Source organism: Pelodiscus sinensis, chromosome 10 (genome assembly GCF_049634645.1).
Source record: "Pelodiscus sinensis isolate JC-2024 chromosome 10, ASM4963464v1, whole genome shotgun sequence".
Lineage (NCBI taxonomy): Eukaryota > Metazoa > Chordata > Testudines > Trionychidae > Pelodiscus > Pelodiscus sinensis.
The window spans coordinates 21,078,285-21,096,962 of record NC_134720.1 but is presented as its reverse complement, the minus strand read 5'-3'; the positions used below and the strand labels follow the sequence as shown (position 1 = coordinate 21,096,962).

Below are 18,678 nucleotides of genomic sequence, written 5' to 3'. Positions count from 1 at the left end.
CTTCATCAGCATCCTAGTGAAATAGGTTTTCCTAATATGCCACTTAGACCTCTCCCGCTCTAACTTGAGACTTCTTTCATCTGCCACCAATGAGAACATCCTAGTTCCATACTCTTTGGAATTTCCCTTCAGGTAGTTTAAGGCTGCTATCAAATTCCCTCCCCCCTCTATTGTGTAGACTAAATAAACCCAATTCCCTGAGCCTTTCTTCATAAGTCATGTGCTCCAGCCCTCTAGTCATTTTTGTTGCTCTCTACTGGATTCTTCAATTTGTCTACATCCTTTCTGTAGTGGAGGGCCCAAATCTGTATGTAGTACTCTAGAGGTGGCCTTATCAGTGCCAAATAGAGGGGAATAATCACTTCCCTTGAAGTGATTATTAGTAGGATCTAGTAGTGCTTCTACTAATGCAGCTCAGAATGTCATTAGCCTTCTTGGCAACAAGCACATGCTGTTGACTCATATCCAGCTTCTCATCCACTGTAATCCCCAGGTGCTTTTCTGCAGAATTTCCACTTAGCCAGTTGATCCCCAGCTTAGGATTCTTCCATCATAAGTGCTGGACTCTGCACTTGTCCCTGTTGAATGTCATTACATTTCTTTTTGGGCCAATTTGTCTAGGTCTTTCTGGTCTATATCTCTCCGCTCAGCTTAATTTCATCCATGAATTTGCTGAGAGTGTAATCTGTCCCATCATCCAGTTCATTAATGAAGATGTTGAACAAAACCAGACCTAGGATGAACCTCTAGGCCACTCTGCTTGGTGCCAGCTGCCAACTAGACATTGAGCCACTGATCAGTACTCATTGAGCCCCAAAATCTATCCAGCTTTCTATCCACCTTATAATCCATTCATCCGATCCATATTACTTTAACTTCTTGGCAAGAATACTGTGGAAGCCTCTATCAAAAGCTTTGCTAAAATCAAGTTATATAACTTCCACCACTTTCCCCATATCCACTAGGGATGTGAAAGACTAGCTGACTAGTCAACTATCTGATAGGCAAATGTTTATCACGTAGTTAACAGGCTAGTCGACGAGTCGCTTCCCCCCCCCTTGCTACCTCTGTCAGAGACACAAGGGGGGAGGAAATTGGGAGTACTTCAAAGCGGCAGCGCTGCTTGGAGCCTGAGGCTCCACACGGTGCTGCTGCTTTGAAACGCCGCATACAGCGCGGGCCAGCTGGGGTGTCCGAAGGCTGCACCGCATGGAGCCCAGGATCAGCTAGGACTCCTCCACTGACCCTGGGCTCCATGCGGCACTGCCGCTTTGAAACAGCCTGGCATCAGACTGCATGCAGCGTTTCAAAGCGGCAGCTCCACATGGAGCCTGGGGTCAGCTGAGGAGACTACAGCAATGCCACACATCAGTGACACATGAAAATAAAGGAACCTCAGGCAAGTGTACCAGAAGACAGAGGTGGTAAACTGTCGTACTGGGTCAGAACTACAGACATGCCACTTCTGTGAGCAGCTGCTTGGCATTTTAGGGGAGGACCTGACCAGTATCTCAAAATTCTCCATGGATACCTCCCATGCAATTCTGCGAGAAGCCTCAGGCAACAAGAAGGAAATTGTTGATGACGAGGAGGAGAATTCTTAGCAGGAAAGCGGAGGATCTGTCCTACCCAACAGCCAAGACCTCTTGCTAATTCTGAAGCTAATTCTCTACCAGGAATTATTGTTGCTAGACATTTATAATAGGGAATCTACCTCTGGTGAGTGCACACTTATAATCACACAATGGTTGTTAAATGTAATTGAGTTTAATATTTAATTTGCCCTGAACAATTGGGATGCAGTGGCAGCCAGTTAAGCTACACAGTGTGTGCTCCCTGGAAAATTCTGTTTATATGCTTGGAGATGGGATATCTCTACAGAGCTCTCCTGGAGGTACTGTGCAGCAATGTGTGCTTGTATGCTCATGGCTGCTGCAGGGCTTCTCCCTGCATCTGCTCGTGGCCAGAACAAGTCAGCTAATGAGGGCTCCCTGCTGCCAGATTGAGGGCAGAGAGAAGCCCCCAGTCTGTGCAGCTCTGCTCCAGCCTCAGGGAAGTCCTCAAGTCCTGATAAACTGCGGGGGAGGGAAGATGAGAGAAGCCTCAGCCACCCAACAGGAGCCATGCAGAATGGGGGAGGGATGGAAGTAAGCCCCTAGCAGGAGCCGCCAGTCCCCCTCCCCGGCTGGAGCAGCAAGGGAGAGATGGAGTGAAGCCAGCCCCAGGCCCCCTGGCAGAAGTTGGGGGCGTTGTCCTTTGTGTACTGCCTAATAATTTGTAAGGACAGCCTTGGGAGTGCTACCTTATTCCTTCCTCTATGATAGAACACCTTACCACACGAAGCCAGCAGTAAGAGTTCTGGCATTATTACAGCAGAAAGCAGAGCAGCGAAACGTCCTGGTCTCAGTAGATTCTTACAGCAGCAGCTCCCTGTCCTGCTCTCTGACCCTGACAAGTCTACTCATGTTACTGTCCCCTCCCTGCCCAATGCAGGAGGCTTGTCTGGCACCTGCCTCTATTCCAGCAGAGAGACTGCTGTAGATTAGAAGGCAAAAAAAGTACATGCTATAACATATTAAACAAGCTCATGCATTCCATGCAATCCGCTCACATTGATAGGGTGAAACTCTATGCATGGATGTACATGCTGTTAGAGGTTATAAGTAGTGAACCAAGAACAGGAAAGCATGCAGGAAACATGAGCATACTACCAAAGATGTTGAGGATTATGGGAGGAGCAAACAGACCTGATGAGGTAGATGGTAGAGGTGCAGGAAAGTCAGCTAGACCACAGAGCCCCTCTGTGCCCATTGTTAAGCCACCTCTCCTCACCAAGTTCAATATCCTCCTTTCCCAGGTGCCCTTAAGTCCAGGAGAGGGGAGAAGGAAGTTCCAGGAACCCTTTCACTCAACTCTAGGGAATGATTCATGGTGCAGAAAGTTGTCATTCTCATAGCCATTCAGAACAATTGTAATAAACCCCACGGCCTTGTGCTTCCCCTCCCCTGTGTTTTCAGACGCTTGTTACACCCAGGTTTCCTTTGTTGTTTGGTGATGTCTGTTTTTACTGTTTGCCTTAAATAAAGGTGCATGAATTCAGAACAATAGGATCTTTATTCACTGTGCCAGCTCTGGATGGGGGGGAGTGTGGTTTATAGGGCAGTACATGTACAACAGGGGGTAGTTCGGTAATGAGCAACACATAACTGTCACATCATTGTCTGTCTGGGAATTCATGAAACTGGTTTTCAAAGACTTTCTAATTTGCAGTGCACCTTGATGTGCTCTCCTTTTTGTCCTGATGTCTAGTTGCTCATAATTGGCCGCCAGGCAATCTCCCATAACTGCCCACCCCACTGCAGACTTTTCCCCCTGACTTTCACCAGTATCATGCAGCACGTAGCGAGCAGCAACAGCAGTGGGAGTGTTGCTTTCACTGAAGGCTAACCGAATCAGTAAAAAGCACCAGTAGCCTTTTAAATTACCCAAGGCACATTTTACTACCATTCTTCCCTTGCTTAGCCTGTAGTTGAACTGCTCCTTATTACTGTCTAGGCTGCCTCAGTACGGGTTCGTGAGTCATGGGAGCATATGGTAGACTGAGTCTCCAGAGATAACAATTGGCATTTCATCCCCACCAGTGGTAATTTTCTGGTCTGAGAAGATAGTTCTTTCTTGCAACTTTGTGAATTGATCGGAGTTTCTAAAGATGCATGTGTCATGCACCTTTCCCAACCATTCCATGGTGATGTCAGTGAAATAGCCTTTGTGATTCATAAGTGCTTGAACCACCACTGAGAAGAACCCCTTACAATATATACACTTTTTCTAAGGTGGTCTGGTGCCAAGATAGGGATATGTGTTCCGTCTATAGCCCCACCACAATTAGGGAACCCCATTGCAGCAAACCATCCGTGTTTCCCAGAGCCACTGTCCTTCCTAGCAGAAGAGTGTTGATTGCCTTGGCTACTTGATTCACAGCAGCTCCCACTGTAGATTTTTACCTACTCTGAATTGATTCCTGACTGACCAGTAGCAGTCTGGCATTACAAACTTCATTAAGGTTATCTCCACTCATTTCCCAACTGTCAGTGCTAGTCTTATTTTGGTATTGCTGCACATCAGGGAGGGGGAAAGCAGTTCACAGAATTCCAAGGAAGTGACTTTACAGGTACGAAAATTTTGAAGCCACTGTTCCCCAACCTGTACCTGCATAATTATGCAGTCCCACCAGTCTGTGCTTGTTTCCTGTGACCAGAATTGGCATTATGCTGTATCAACATGCCTGACTGCCGCCAGCATATGCCAATTGCTCCATTTCATTGTTTCCAGCACATTTGTGTACATGTCTGCCTCACATTCATCTTCATGCCAGCAGCTCCTGGCTAAGCTCTGGACATACCACAGGATATCACTTGAGGTGTTTGCAATGATTACAACAGCCATGCAGCTTTCCATGCTTGCCATGCTATGGTGTCTGGACAGATAACTTAGGGGAAAAAGGCTCAAAATGTTTGTTTGCCATTGCTTTCAAAGAGGAGAGAGGCAGAAAGAAGGTAAGTGCATCATGGAAAGCTGATGACATGTACCCAAAACCACCTGCAACAATGTTTTTGTTTCATCAGGCATTGGGAGGGTAACGTAGAATTCAAATGGGCAGCAGGACCAGAGCAGGAATGTGCATTGCTCTGTGAATTGTTGCTAGCTATGGGTATGTCTACACTGCAAAGTTAATTCGAAATAACAGCCATTATTTTGAATGAACTTTAATAGCACCTATATATGCAATCCGCTATTTCGAAATTAATTTGAAATAGCGGAGCGCTTAATTCGAATTTGGTAAACCTTATTCTATGAGGAATAATGCCAACTTCGAAATAGCTATTTTGAATTAAGTGCTGTGTAGACACGTAATTTGAAATAGGGGGCCTCCAGCCTTTCCCAAGGAGTCCTGGTAGCCACTCTGGGCACAACCAGGAAAACTTACTCTCCTCTCCCCCAGCCCCGGAACCATTAAAGCCTGCCAGCCCAGAGCCAGCAGTGGCCACCGGGCCCCCTGACCCAGTGGCCCCAAAACATGAGCCAGCAAGCCACTGGCAGCCAGTCCTCCACCACTCCCCAGAAGCAGTGTGCCAGCTCCCAGGAGCCTGACGGGCCGGAGAAGGTGGGCTCCTTCCTGGTCCAGGGTGGAGATCATAGAATCATAGAATAATAGGACTGGAAGGGACCTCAAGAGGTCATCGAGTCCAGCCCCCCGCCCTCAAGGCAGGACCAAGCTCCACCTATACCATCCCTGACAGATGTCTATCTAACCTGTTCTTAAATATCTCCAGAGAGGGAGATTCCACCACCTCCCTTGGCAATTTATTCCAATATTTGACCACCCTGACAGTTAGGAATTTTTTCCTAATGTCCAATCTAAACCTCCCTTTCTGCACTTTAAGCCCATTACTCCTTGTACTGTCCTCAGAAACCAAGAGGAACAAATTTTCTCCTTCCTCCTTGTGACACCCTTTTAGATATTTGAAAACCGCTATCATGTCCCCCCTTAATCTTCTTTTTTCCAAACTAAACAAGCCCAGTTCATGAAGCCTGGCTTCATAGGTCATGTTCTCTAGACCTTTAATCATTCTTGTCGCTCTTCTCTGTACCCTTTCCAATTTCTCCACATCTTTCTTGAAATGTGGCGCCCAGAACTGGACACAGTACTCCGGCTGAGGCCTAACTAGTGCAGAGTAGAGCGGCAGAATGACTTCACGAGTTTTGCTTACAACACACCTGTTGATACAACCTAGAATCATATTTGCTTTTTTGGCAACAGCATCACACTGTTGACTCATATTCAACTTGTGGTCCACTATGACCCCTAGATCCCTTTCTGCCATGCTCCTTCCTAGACAGTCGCTTCCCATCTTGTATGTATGGAACTGATTGTTCCTTCCTAAGTGGAGCACTTTGCATTTCTCTTTATTAAACCTCATCCTGTTTACCTCTGACCATTTCTCTAACTTGCTAAGGTCATTTTGAATTATGTCCCTATCCTCCAAAGAAGTCGCAACCCCACCCAGTTTGGTATCATCCGCAAACTTAATAAGCGTACTCTCTATCCCAATATCTACATCATTGATGAAGATATTGAACAGTACGGGTCCCAAAACAGACCCTTGCGGAACTCCACTTGTTATCCCTTTCCAGCAGGATTTAGAACCGTTAACAACAACTCTCTGACTACGGTTATCCAGCCAATTATGCACCCACCTTATCGTGGCCCTATCTAAGTTATATTTGCCTAGTTTATCAATAAGAATATCATGCGAGACTGTATCAAATGCCTTACTAAAGTCTAGGTATATGACATCCACCGCTTCTCCCTTATCCACAAGGCTCGTTATCTTATCAAAGAAAGCTATCAGATTAGTTTGGCATGACTTGTTCTTCACAAACCCATGCTGGCTATTCCCTATCACTTTATTACCTTCCAAGTGTTTGCATAGGATTTCCTTAATTACCTGCTCCATTATCTTCCCTGGGACAGACGTTAAACTGACCGGTCTGTAGTTTCCTGGGTTGTTCTTATTCCCCTTTTTATAGATGGGCACAATATTTGCCCTTTTCCAGTCTTCTGGAATCTCCCCTGTCTGCCATGATTTTTCAAAGATCATAGCTAAAGGCTCAGATACCTCCTCTATCAGCTCCTTGAGTATCCTGGGATGCATTTCATCAGGACCTGGTGACTTGCTGACATCTAACTTTCCTAAGTGACTTTTAACTTGTTCTTTGTGAATCCTATCTTCTAAACCTACCCTCTCTCTGCTTGTATTCACTACGTTAGGCACACCTCCAGACTTCTTGGTGAAGACCGAAACAAAGAAGTCATTGAGCATCTCCGCCATTTCCAAGTTTCCTGTTACTGCTTCTCCTTCCTCACTAAGTAGTGGGCCTACCCTGTCCTTGGTCTTCCTCTTGCTTTTAATGTATTTATAAAAAGTCTTCTTGTTTCCCTTTATGCCTGTAGCTAGTTTGATCTCATTTTGTGCCTTTGCCTTTCTAATCTTGCCCCTGCATTCCCGTGTTGCTTGCCTATATTCATCCTTTGTTAGTTGTCCTAGTTTCCATTTTTTATATGACTCCTTTTTTATTTTGAGATCGTGCAAGATCTCCTTGTTAAGCCAAGCTGGTCTTTTGCCATATTTTCTATCTTTCCTACACAGCGGAATTGTTTGCTTTTGGGCCCTTAACAACGTCCCTTGGAAGTATTTCAAACTCTCCTCAGTTGTTTTTCCCTTCAGTCTTGCTTCCCATGGGACCTTACCTACAAGTTCTCTGAGCTTATCAAAATCTGCCTTCCTGAAATCCATTACCTCAATTGTGCTGGTCTCCCTTCTACCTTTCCTTAAGATCATGAACTCTATTATTTCGTGATCACTGTCCCCTATACTGTCTTCCACTTTCAAGTTCTCAACTAGTTCCTCCCTATTTGTTAAAACCAAATCCAGAACAGCTTCTCCTCTGGTAGCTTTTTCAACCTTCTGAAACAGAAAGTTGTCTCCAATGCAGTCCAGAAACTTATTGGATAGCCTGTGCCTCGCTGTGTTAGTTTCCCAACAAATGTCTGGATAGTTGAAGTCCCCCATCACCACCAAATCTTGATCTTTGGATAGTTTTGTTAATTGTTTAAAAAAGGCCTCATCCACCTCTTCCACCTTGCTAGGTGGCCTGTAGTAGATTCCTAGCATGATATCACCCTCGTTTTTTACCCCTTTTAGCTTAACCCAGAGAGTCTCTACACAGCTATCTCCTACATTCATCTCCACTTCAGTCCAAGTGTGTACATTTTTAATATACAAGGCAACCCCTCCTCCCTTTTTTCCCTGTCTGTCCTTCCTGAGCAAGCCGTACCCTTCCATACCAACATTCCAATCATGCGTCCCATCCCACCAGGTTTCTGTAATACCAATGATATCATAGTTGTATTTATTGGTTAGCAATTCCAGTTCTTCCTGCTTATTACCCATACTTCTCGCATTTGTATATAGGCATCTAAGATACTGATTTGATCTTGCCTCCCTGTTGTGCCCTGACCCTCCTTTCTCCTTGCCATTATAGGCCGTAGTCCCCCCCATTTCCAACCCATCTCCCAGTCCCACACATGCAGCACTTACCTGTGGGCTTTGCTCACCTGCCCCCAACAAACCTAGTTTAAAGCCCTCCTCACAAGGTTAGCCAGTCTGTGTCCAAACAAGGCCTTCCCGCTCCTAGAAAGGTGAACTCCATCTCCGCCAAGCAGTCCTTCCTGGAAGAGCACCCCGTGATCAAGGAAGCCGAATCCCTCCTGGCGACACCATCGTCGCAGCCAGGCATTCACCTCCAGGATGCACCTCTCTCTGCCCGGGCCCCTACCTTTGACAGGAAGGATAGAAGAGAATACCACCTGCGCTCCAAACTCCTTCACCCGTACTCCCAAAGCCCTGTAGTCACACTTGATCCGCTCAGTGTCACACCTGGCAGTATCATTTGTGCCCACGTGGATGAGATCATGGATCTTTAATCAGGTTTGGGGGGGGGATGCCCCCAACGTCCACGACGTCTGCACTAGATGGAGGAATGTGGCCATCTATGGCCGGATAGCTGCCAGCCTCGCCACCAAAGGCCACATGCGAACCCAGGAACAGGTTTGCATGAAAATCAAGTTGGTCCGGCGAGACCCCTAACCCTGGGCCCTGAGCTTCCCCTCCCACTTCTTCCCCTTGCTTCCCCCTTCCAGCTCCCTCCTCCCAGGTTTCCCTCTCCCACCTCCTCTCTTCCCCTCTCCCACCTCCTTTTCCCAGTCTCCCCAGAGGTTCATCTCTCCCTCCCCCAGTTTTGTTCAGTAAACCCAGTTTCTATTTTTGAACATGCGTGTCTTTTGTTTGAAGGAAGGGTAAGTGGAAGGACCTGAGGGAGAAATGGGGCACAAGTCCCTGGTGGAGAGGACCGTGGTGGCTCTGAGGGCTCCTTGGGGTGGACACTCTCCTGCAGGGCCTCCTGGATCCTGACAGCCCCCCTATTGACCCCCTGGATGGCAGCCTGCAGCAAGTGCAGCTGGGCTGATGGCAATGACCAGGGCAATCCAAGACAGGACTGCTTTGCTGTCCCTCATCGAGGTAAACAAGCAAGTGGGGAACCCTGAGAACTGTCTGTCCGGGGTTCAGTTCAGGGTCCACTCAGTGTGGGCGCACTATTTCGAAAGTTTTTTTTGTCTAGATGTGTTATTTCGAGTTACCTTAATTTGAAACAGTTCATTCAAATTAAGGTAACTCGAATTAACGCTGTAGCGTAGACATACCTTACGGTAGTGGGGATAAACTCCACCAGCCAATTGTGGATAGTGAGGACATGTACTTTCAGCTTTATAAAATCAGATGCTAAAGATGGACTTAAATACATTTGACCTAGTTTTGTAGTTAGACAGACCCTCAGATGCATTAGATCTGGCCCCATAAGCTTGTGCAGTTCAAGTTTTTCTAAATAGTCCTAACCAAGGGCTGCCCACCTTCTCCCTGTACTGTGCTGCCCAGTGCAGCAGTCTGGGAGCTGACCTTGTCTGTGAAGACCTAGGTTAAAAAAAAAAAGGCATTGAGTATTTCAGTATTTTCCACGTCATCTGTGTGGTGGTGTCCTGGAACCCCGCACGCCTCCAATTCGGGGCCCAAGTAAGGACAGAGGTGGGCCACCTCTGCCTGACCTCACGCCGGGAGAAAAGCCAGTGGTGGAGGCAGGGCCAGAGAGCGGCGGCCCATCAGACATCCACGCATGTGTCTTGCGCAACGAAGGCCCAGGCGCCAACGCATGCATAGGAGGGAACAGATGGGTACGGGTTGGCGGGGATGGGGAAGGAAAGGAAACGCCCGACACAGGCGAGGAGTCGGCGGCCATTAAAAAGGGAAGAACGGATGGGACAAGTGGGGAGGAGGAGAGGACTGAAGGGGAAGGGAGTTGGAGGCAGAGAGAGGAAGGCTGAAGGAAAGCCAGAGGAGAACAGGGGTTGAGGAAGTAGCCCAGGGTGGGCGGCTGGAGCTCCGCTTGCGGGCTGGCGCGTTGTGGCGGTTAGCCCTGTCAGCCAGGTGGGTGGCGGACAGGTAGGACACCCCCACCTTAGGGCCCTGGGCTGGGGCATGGAGCGATGGTGGGCCCCCCTCAACCCCAACTCGGGGCAATAGCGGAAAAGGGAAAGCCACAACTACCTTGCAGAAGGATCGCGGCGGGGCAATACGTACTAAAGCGGGAAGGGAGAGAAGGGACCCACGGGGAAGTGGGACGGACTTCTTTACAATCTGTCACTAGGTTGCCTTCCCCTTTCTGTAAGGGTTCCACAATTTTCCTGGCCATCTTCTTGTTGCTAACATACTAGTAGAAACTGTTCTTGTTATCCATCATATACCTTTCTAGCTGTAACTCCAATTGTGCTTTGGCCTTTCTAGTTACTCCCCTGCATACTCAAGCAGTATTTTTAAGCTCCTCCCATGTCTTCTGTCAAACTTTCTACTTCTTGTAAGACTCCTTTTTATGCTTAAGCTCACTGAAGATTTCTTAGTAAAGCCAAGCTGATTACCTGCCATATATGCTATTCTTTCTGCACATCAGGATGGTTTGTTCTTGCGCTCTCAATAAGGGTTCTTTAACATATAGCCAGCTCTCCTGGACTTCTTACCCCTTCCCAGTTGTTCCTGAGGGAGTCAGTTTGCTTTTCTGGAGTCCAGGTTACATATTCTGCTGCTCTCCTTTCTTCCTTTTGTCATGATTCTGAATTTGACCATCTCATGGTCATCGCTGCCCTGCTTGCAACATACTTCTACTTCCCTTATCAATTATTCCCTATTTGTGAACAACAGTTCAAGAAGAGCATGACCCCTATTAGATTCCTGCACCACTTGCACCATGAAGTTTTTCCAACATTCTCTAAAAACTTGTGGATTGTCTGTGCAGTGCTGTATTGCTCTCCTAGTAAATGTGGAGTGATTGAAGTTCACAATGAGAACTGGAGCCTGTGATCTTGAAACTTATGTTAGTTGTCCAAAGAAAGACTCATTTAACTCATTCTCCTGGTGGTCTATAGCAAATACTCACCACAACATCACTCTTGTTGCTCTCACCTCTAATTTCATAGTGGAGTTCTGAGCAATCATACAGCTCTTCCATACTGTTCAACTCCTCCACCTTTTCTTCTCTATCTATCCTTCCTGAACAACTTATACCCATCTATGACAGTGCTGGATTTAAGGCATTTAAATAAATACATTTGAAAGTTTTGGTTCCGCATGTTATCTCTGACCCCAATAATTCCTTTGCTGCCAGTTATGGATTTATTTTGCAACCATCGATCTAAAGGGTGCATATTTTCATCTCATTTATCAAAATCATCACAAGCATCTTTGATTCATAGTGGCTGGCCACCAATATGCATATATGGTGCTCCCATTTGGCCTTTCCAAGGTACCCAGAATTTTTACAGACTTTCTGCAGTAGTAGTCATCTGAGATGAAGACACTGGATCAGTCCTCATTCCTGACATGCTGTTATAGGAGGAGGAACGATGTTAATCAAATGTACTCATGAGACAGAGACAGAAATGGAGGGTCAAACATTCCAGATGATAATCTTAGGGATATCATTTTCTTTCCCTTTACATAATGTAGTTCTTGTATTAAACTAATGGTTATAATGACTCAGACTCTGGGCATGCCTTTAAAAGCTGTTGAAGAGGACTTCAGACCCAGTGTTTGCTATTTTAGGTTAATACGCCACAAGCAGAATTATTTCACCTTTATTGCTAAACTTACTAAATCAGCTGAACCAATGTCTGTGGAAGCCAATAATCCTCTTGAGGGATCTGATAAAGGTTTCAAGTGTTCCATATGCATCCACCCAAATTTCTCTGGTGGGAGAGGCCACAGTTCAGTGCTCTAGGAGAGATAAAGCATAAAACTCCTGATAAGGAGGTCAAGATGATGGATACATTAGGAAGAAAATCCTTTTCAGCTGCCCATTTGGAATGAGAATTTTGATGTACAGGAAGTTATGGCATGATACTTACATGATCTATGGGAATAGTTATCATTGTTTGTTAATAGTATTATGGATGGCCAGAGTAATTTTATTCAAAATACTTTCTAGTGTAAAGAAAAAAATGTAGTAGGGATCTCCATCCAATATTGGACCAGAGGAAACTGAATTGTTCCATAAACAGGTTCCACTTCCGCTTCTGTAATTCCTTCTTTCCCAACAGAATTAGTTCAATGTTGTTGATTTAAAGTATGCTTATTTTCACATATCCATAAGACCAACTCACTGCAAATAGCTACATTTTGTCATAGGAAAAGAGAATTTTCAATACAAGTTCCCCGCCTTTGGCCTTCTAGGCGCTAAGCATTTTTTAAAAAAATGCTTGTCGGTGGTGGTACTTGTGCACTTACGAGAGACAGGGTATTTTCATCTCCCCTTATTTAGATGATTGGTTTATCAGACTTCCATCAAAGAAACTTCCCTCCATATTCATGTCCAAAACAAATCCTTTCTTTTCGTCATTAATGGGTCTCCTGGCTTAAGCAACAAACATAACTCCCTATGGTATGCTCATCTACAAGTGAGGCATTTGGAATATTGGATACTGAAAAAATTCAGCCCCAGCATCAGCAAGTAAGCATAGGATACTGATTACTCCAAGAAGGATAGGTGGACTCATTACAATGTAATGTTTCCATCCTCCCATGTTTTCAGTGATAATCGCACTAGATGCATCCAATTTATGCTGGAAGTTTCTTATAAGTATTTGAATAATTCAGGATCATTGAAGTAATTCAGAAAGGAAATTGCACATCAACGCCCTTGATTCAAGGCCCTCATAGAATACTAGAACTGGAAGGAACCTCGAGAGGTCATCGAGTCCAGTCCCCTGTCCTCATGACAGGACCAAATACTGTCTAGACCATCCCTGATAGACATTTATCTAACCTACTCTTAAATATCTCCAGAGATGGAGATTCCACAACCTCCCTAGGCAACTTATTCCAGTGTGTAACCGCCCTGACAGTTAGGAACTTTTTCCTAATGTCCAACCTAAACCTCCCTTGCTGCAGTTTAAGCCCATTGCTTCTTGTTCTATCCTCAGAGGCCAGGAAGAACAAGTTTTCTCCCTCCTCCTTGTGACACCCATTTAGATACCTGAAAACTGCTATCATGTCTCCTCTCAGTCTTCTCTTTTCCAAACTAAACAAGCCCAGTTCTTTCAGTCTTCCTTCATAGGTCATGTTCTCTAGACCTTTAATCATTCTTGTTTCTCTTCTCTGAACCTTCTCCAGTTTCTCCACATTTCTTGAAATGGGATGCCCAGAACTGGACACAATACTCCAAGTGAGGCCTAATCAGCACAGAGTAGAGTGGAAGAATGACTTCTCATTTCTTACTCACAACACACCTGTTAATGCATCCTAGAATAATGTTGGCTTTTTTTTTTGCAACAGCGTCACACTGTTGACTCCTATTTAGCTTGTGGTTCACTATAACCCCTAGATCCCTTTCTGCCATACTCCTTCCTAGACAGTTGCTTCCCATTCTGTATGTGTGAAACTGATTGTTCCTTCCTGAGTGGAGCACTTTGCATTTGTCTTTATTAAACTTCATCCTGTTTACCTCAGACCATTTCTCCAGATCATTTTGAATTATGACCCTATCCTCCAAAGCAGTTGCAACCCCTCCAAGCTTGGTATCATCTGCAAACTTAATAAGCACACTCTCTATGCCAATATCTAAATGGTTGATGAAGATATTGAACAGAACCGGTCCCAAAACATACCCCTGCGGAACCCCACTTGTTACTCCTTGTCATGGCTCCTTCCCCACTCTGGCATGATAAATGCAGAACTGGGGGCCAGCAAGTGTACCCCAAAGCCTTATCTACCGGGCTTTGGTATAAAACTTCCCCCAAAATCTTAAAAACCTAGATCCTGGGAATAAAACTTCCGCTGCCACCACCCAAATGTTGCTCAAGAAACCAGGGGAAAGATCATTTGGGAAATCTCACCCCTAAAATAAAAATCAGGGCACACTATTAACCAATGCCAGGTTAATAAAAAGAAAGGAAAGAACTTTTATTATTACAACAGTATTCCTGTTGCAAGCATAAGTACTAGATAGGAAGGTAACAAAATATACTCATAGGGTGTGTCTAGACTACATGCCTCCTTCGACGGAGGCATGTAGATTAGCCAGATCGGAAGAGGGAAATGAAGCCGCGATTAAAATAATCGCGGCTTCATTTAAATTTAAATGGCTGCCCCGATCTGCCGATCAGCTGTTTGTCGGCAGATCGGGGGAGTCTGGACGCGATGCCCCGACAAAGAAGCCTTTCTTCATCGACACAGGTAAGCCTGGTTTCACGAGGCTTACCTGTGTCGATGAAGAAAGGCTTCTTTGTCGGGGCATCGCGTCCAGACTCCCCCAGGCTTACCTGTGTCGATGAAGAAAGGCTTCTTTGTCGGGGCATCGCGTCCAGACTCCCCCGATCTGCCGACAAACAGCTGATCGGCAGATCGGGGCAGCCATTTAAATTTAAATGAAGCCGCGATTATTTTAATCGCGGCTTCATTTCCCTCTTCCGATCTGGCTAATCTACATGCCTCCGTCAAAGGAGGCATGTAGTCTAGACACACCCATGGAGAAACTCCATGGGCCTAGAACTTAGTTACAAAGAAAAGCCAAAACATCTTTTAAGCAGTGCCAGATCTCAGATCCCATACCCAATCCTTAAAACAATAAAACCTAACGAAACTACCTAAACTTTACCCTACTTACAGAAAATGAAGAATGGTGTCTTGGAGAGAGAGAGGCATGCTTGTCCCTCTCTGTAGCTGCAGAGAACTCACTCCCAGAGACAAAAAGGAGAGAAGAAAAAAAAACAAATTCCTTTGTCTCAGTTTGAAAGTCCCATCTACATCCCTACTGGTCACTCCACCTGGCTAAGTGTAGTTAACCCCTTAATCCCCAGGCTGCTAGCTAACCCTCATAATCATGATACTCCTTTCCAGCAGTATTGTGAGCCCTTAATAACTACTCTCTGGGAATGGTTATCCAGCTAGTTATGTACCCACCTTATAGTAACCCCCTCTAAGTTATATTTGCCTAGTTTATTGATAAGAATATCATGCGAGACCATATCAAATGTCTTACTAAAGTCTAGGTATACCACATCCACTGCTTCTCCCTTATCCACAAGACTTGTTATCCTATCAAAGAAAGCTATCAGATTGGTTTGACATTCGTTTTTTACAAATCCATGCTGGCTGTTCCCTATAGGTATGTCTACAGTAGCCCCCTAGTTAGAACTAGGGAGGCTAATGTAGGCATTTAAACTTGCAAATGAAGCCTGGGATTTAAATATCCCAGGCTTTATTTGCATGGTCCCGTCCAGTCGCCATTTTTAAATTCCACTAGTCCGATCTAACTGCCCATGGCTACACGCGGCAGTCAAACGTTAATTTGAACTAAGTCCTTAGTTCAAATAACTGTTACACCTCATTCCACTAAGGACTTAATTCTAACAAGGGGGCTAGTGTAGACATAGCCTATCACCTTATTATCTTCCAAGTGTTTGGAGATGATTTCCTTAATTACTTGCTCCATTATCTTTTCTGGCACAGAAATTAAACTGATTTGTTGTTTTTGTCATGGATAAGCTACAGGATGGTTCAAGGAACGATAAGCACAGTCTCTGAATGAAGCAGAGGGTGCTCACTCATACTAACTCTTAACTTAAGGATGTTATGTAATTCCCTTTCTGCATTACTCCCAAGCTCCTGAATTGTGCAGATGTTTAGATTAATGGGTATGGAGATACACTTTCAGCTCTTTGTAGTTCTATATTAGGAATATGGCAACTGGGACTGGTATAGTCAACAAGACATATTCCTAGTAGCCATACTCCTAAAAGGAAATGCAAAAGCATTGCAGATCAACTGAGCAGAAATGCATCACAAATATGTAAGTAGTCACAAACTGTTTCAGCAATACATTTCTTTTACTTTTTAGGGGTACCATGACATAGAACACTTCATGTCTGGCTGCAGCACAAAATGCCTCAAATTTTGTTCAAGGGTATGCGGAGGTGAACAGCCATTTTCAGATGAATTTCTGTTAAAATAAGATGGGGTCTTCGTTCATTTATCCCTTTCCTACTGATTTAGGGAGTAATAAACAAGATAAAACAGGATGGAGCCATGGTGATTCTAATAGCCATAGTATGGGATCGATAATGGTGGTTCTTGGGCCTGCTGCAACTTTCCAGAGGAGTCTTCTGTCACCTTCCATTAGATTTTGCCTTAATGACCCAGAAGTGAATCATTAACAGCCATGCTGTCTAGAAGTGCAAAATATTTTATTCAGTGCTAGGAAAAAGTCCACACCTAAATGTTTGAATAAATGGAAAAAGATTTCTATTATGGTCAAATGATAACAATATTGTTCCATATACAGCTCCAGTTCAAACCATATTAGAATATTTGCTGTATCTTCAATCCTCTAGTCTTTCATTGTCATCTATATGAGTTCATTTTTCTGCTATTCCTGGATTTCATATGAGTGTTTATAATAAATCATTATTTACTCCTTATTTAGTGAAAAAGTTTCTTAAAAGTTTGTCAAATGAGTATCCTCCAATAAAAACAGTCATTTGAGTTTTTAGGCGAGTGTTCACTTTTCCATGTATCCATTAAAATGGCTTTCACAATTGTTTTAACTAGTACCTTTGTGCTGTAGTAACAGGCATTTATTTCTGAACCACCTTTCATTGTTTTTCATAAAGATAAAATAGAGTTATTCCTTCATCCAAAATTCTTGCCTGAAGTAGCTACTTAATATCACACTAATCAATCAGTCTACCTATACTTTTCCTGGGGCCTGTAGTCATGTATGTGAATCAAAAGTGCGTATTTTAATTTAGATGGGACTAACAATGTCAATTATTCTGCTAATCTGGTTGGATCTTATTTAGGGAATAAAAAAGATCCACACAAAACATTTTTAGATTAGGTGGGTTATGTATTCATGAGGCTTCCAAGTCAGCATCAGTCCTACTCCCACCATTCCAATACATCCCAAGTAGTGGCTGTGGCTTTTAAAAGATACATCCCACGTATTGAAATATACAAGGCAATGACATAGTGTTTGCCACGCTTTTATGCAACATAATTTTTTAGACTTGGCATCCAGATCAGATGCTACATTTGGCAAGTCTGTTCTTCATTCTTTGTTCAATAGGACTCTAGATCCCACAGAGCTTATGGCATTACTGGGGAAACTACTTAAAAAAGAAAATGAAATAACTGGAGTTTTCTGAGATAGACTCTGCATATGAACACTCCCTGCTCATCTTCCCCTATTTGCTGGAGTCCTAATACCTAATGGAAGGAAGTGAAGTGGCCAGAGTGCAATGCCCACTTTTATAGTCTGACCAGCAAAATGTTTGCTACTGCTGAGGGAAAGGATATTTGAACACTTTAACTGCTAGTTTAAGTTCTATATCCAAACTGCATCCAGTCAGCATGTTCCATAAGTGTGAATATGCAGAGTACATCTTCAAGAACTCCTGTAACAGGTAAGTAACCTTTATTTATATATAGTTTAACTTCTGTTGCGGCCAAATAGTATCTTAGTAGTATGTAACCAGCCATTGTAAATGCAGCCACAACAGGTCACAACAATTGTGTTTTTAGACTTTGTCTACACTACAAAACTGATCTGTGCTCCCAATTGACTGTTTTGTCCATGTCTTCGCTTGAAATCTGTGTTCAGAACTGATTCAGCTGCATCTGTTGCCAGCAACGGGTCTCTTTTAATGTAGACAACATTTAAATCAGAATGTTAAGGTATAGATTTCATAATTGTGCGTGTGTGTGTGTGTGTGTGTGTGTGTGTGTGTATATATAAAAATGATCAGGGCTCGACAAACCGCTGAATCTACTCACTCATGGCGAGTAGATTTCAGCTGATCGTTCCGTGCGCCCCATTCACCAGCGCTTTGCGCATGCGCAGTGCCGATCTGGCTCATGCGCGGTGTGGGGCTGGCGAGTAGCTCTCGCCGGAGTTTGTCAAGCCCTGTATATGATTATATAATTCCTCTACAGACTTGCAGACTTTTTTATTTTAATATATATACTGGAACAATTGCCTTTTACCTGTGACACATGCCTTGAAAACACGTGTTTGAGGAAAAAAGTTCAATTTTATACTCTTTTTTTACTTAAGAACATCTATCTCTCAGTGATGTCATTAAATTGAAGGAAATTGCCAAAAGACAGTGGAACTGGACCTCACGTTAAGGCCACAGCAGTGGCTTTAAATTTTTTTTCTTTTTTTTTTCAATTGAAGAAAATTGTTGATGCTCATGACCCAACATAATTTGACTGGAATGTGGGCTCCAGAGTGGGGCTGAGGAAGAGAGCTTTGACATATAAGAGGGGGCTCCGGCTTTGAGCATGGCAGGGCTGTGGCAGGAGGGGCTTACCTTGAGCGGCTCCTGGGCAGCGGGGATGCTAAGACTGGCATCCTGCCTCTCTTGGTTCCACAGACCATGCTGCATCCCAGAAGCATCCAGGAGCAGGTTTCCAGCCAATGGGAGTGTGGAGCTATTGCTCAGTGGAGAGGCAG

The 18,678-nt window shown here is 44.4% G+C and overlaps 1 protein-coding gene across 12 annotated transcripts in view; it reads left to right on the top strand.

Annotated features, from left to right (window-relative positions):
* Positions 1–18,678, top strand: part of TFDP2 (transcription factor Dp-2) — a 189,468-nt gene that overhangs the window by 117,083 nt on the left and 53,707 nt on the right. The window contains exon 1 of one of the 12 annotated variants that reach the window (XM_075937648.1): positions 1,232–4,556. The exons of the other annotated variants lie outside the window; for them this stretch is intronic. The gene's annotated coding sequence lies outside the window, so the exon portion shown is untranslated. Of the gene's footprint in view, positions 1–1,231; positions 4,557–18,678 lie in introns of those variants that run through there. 12 annotated transcript variants of the gene reach the window in all.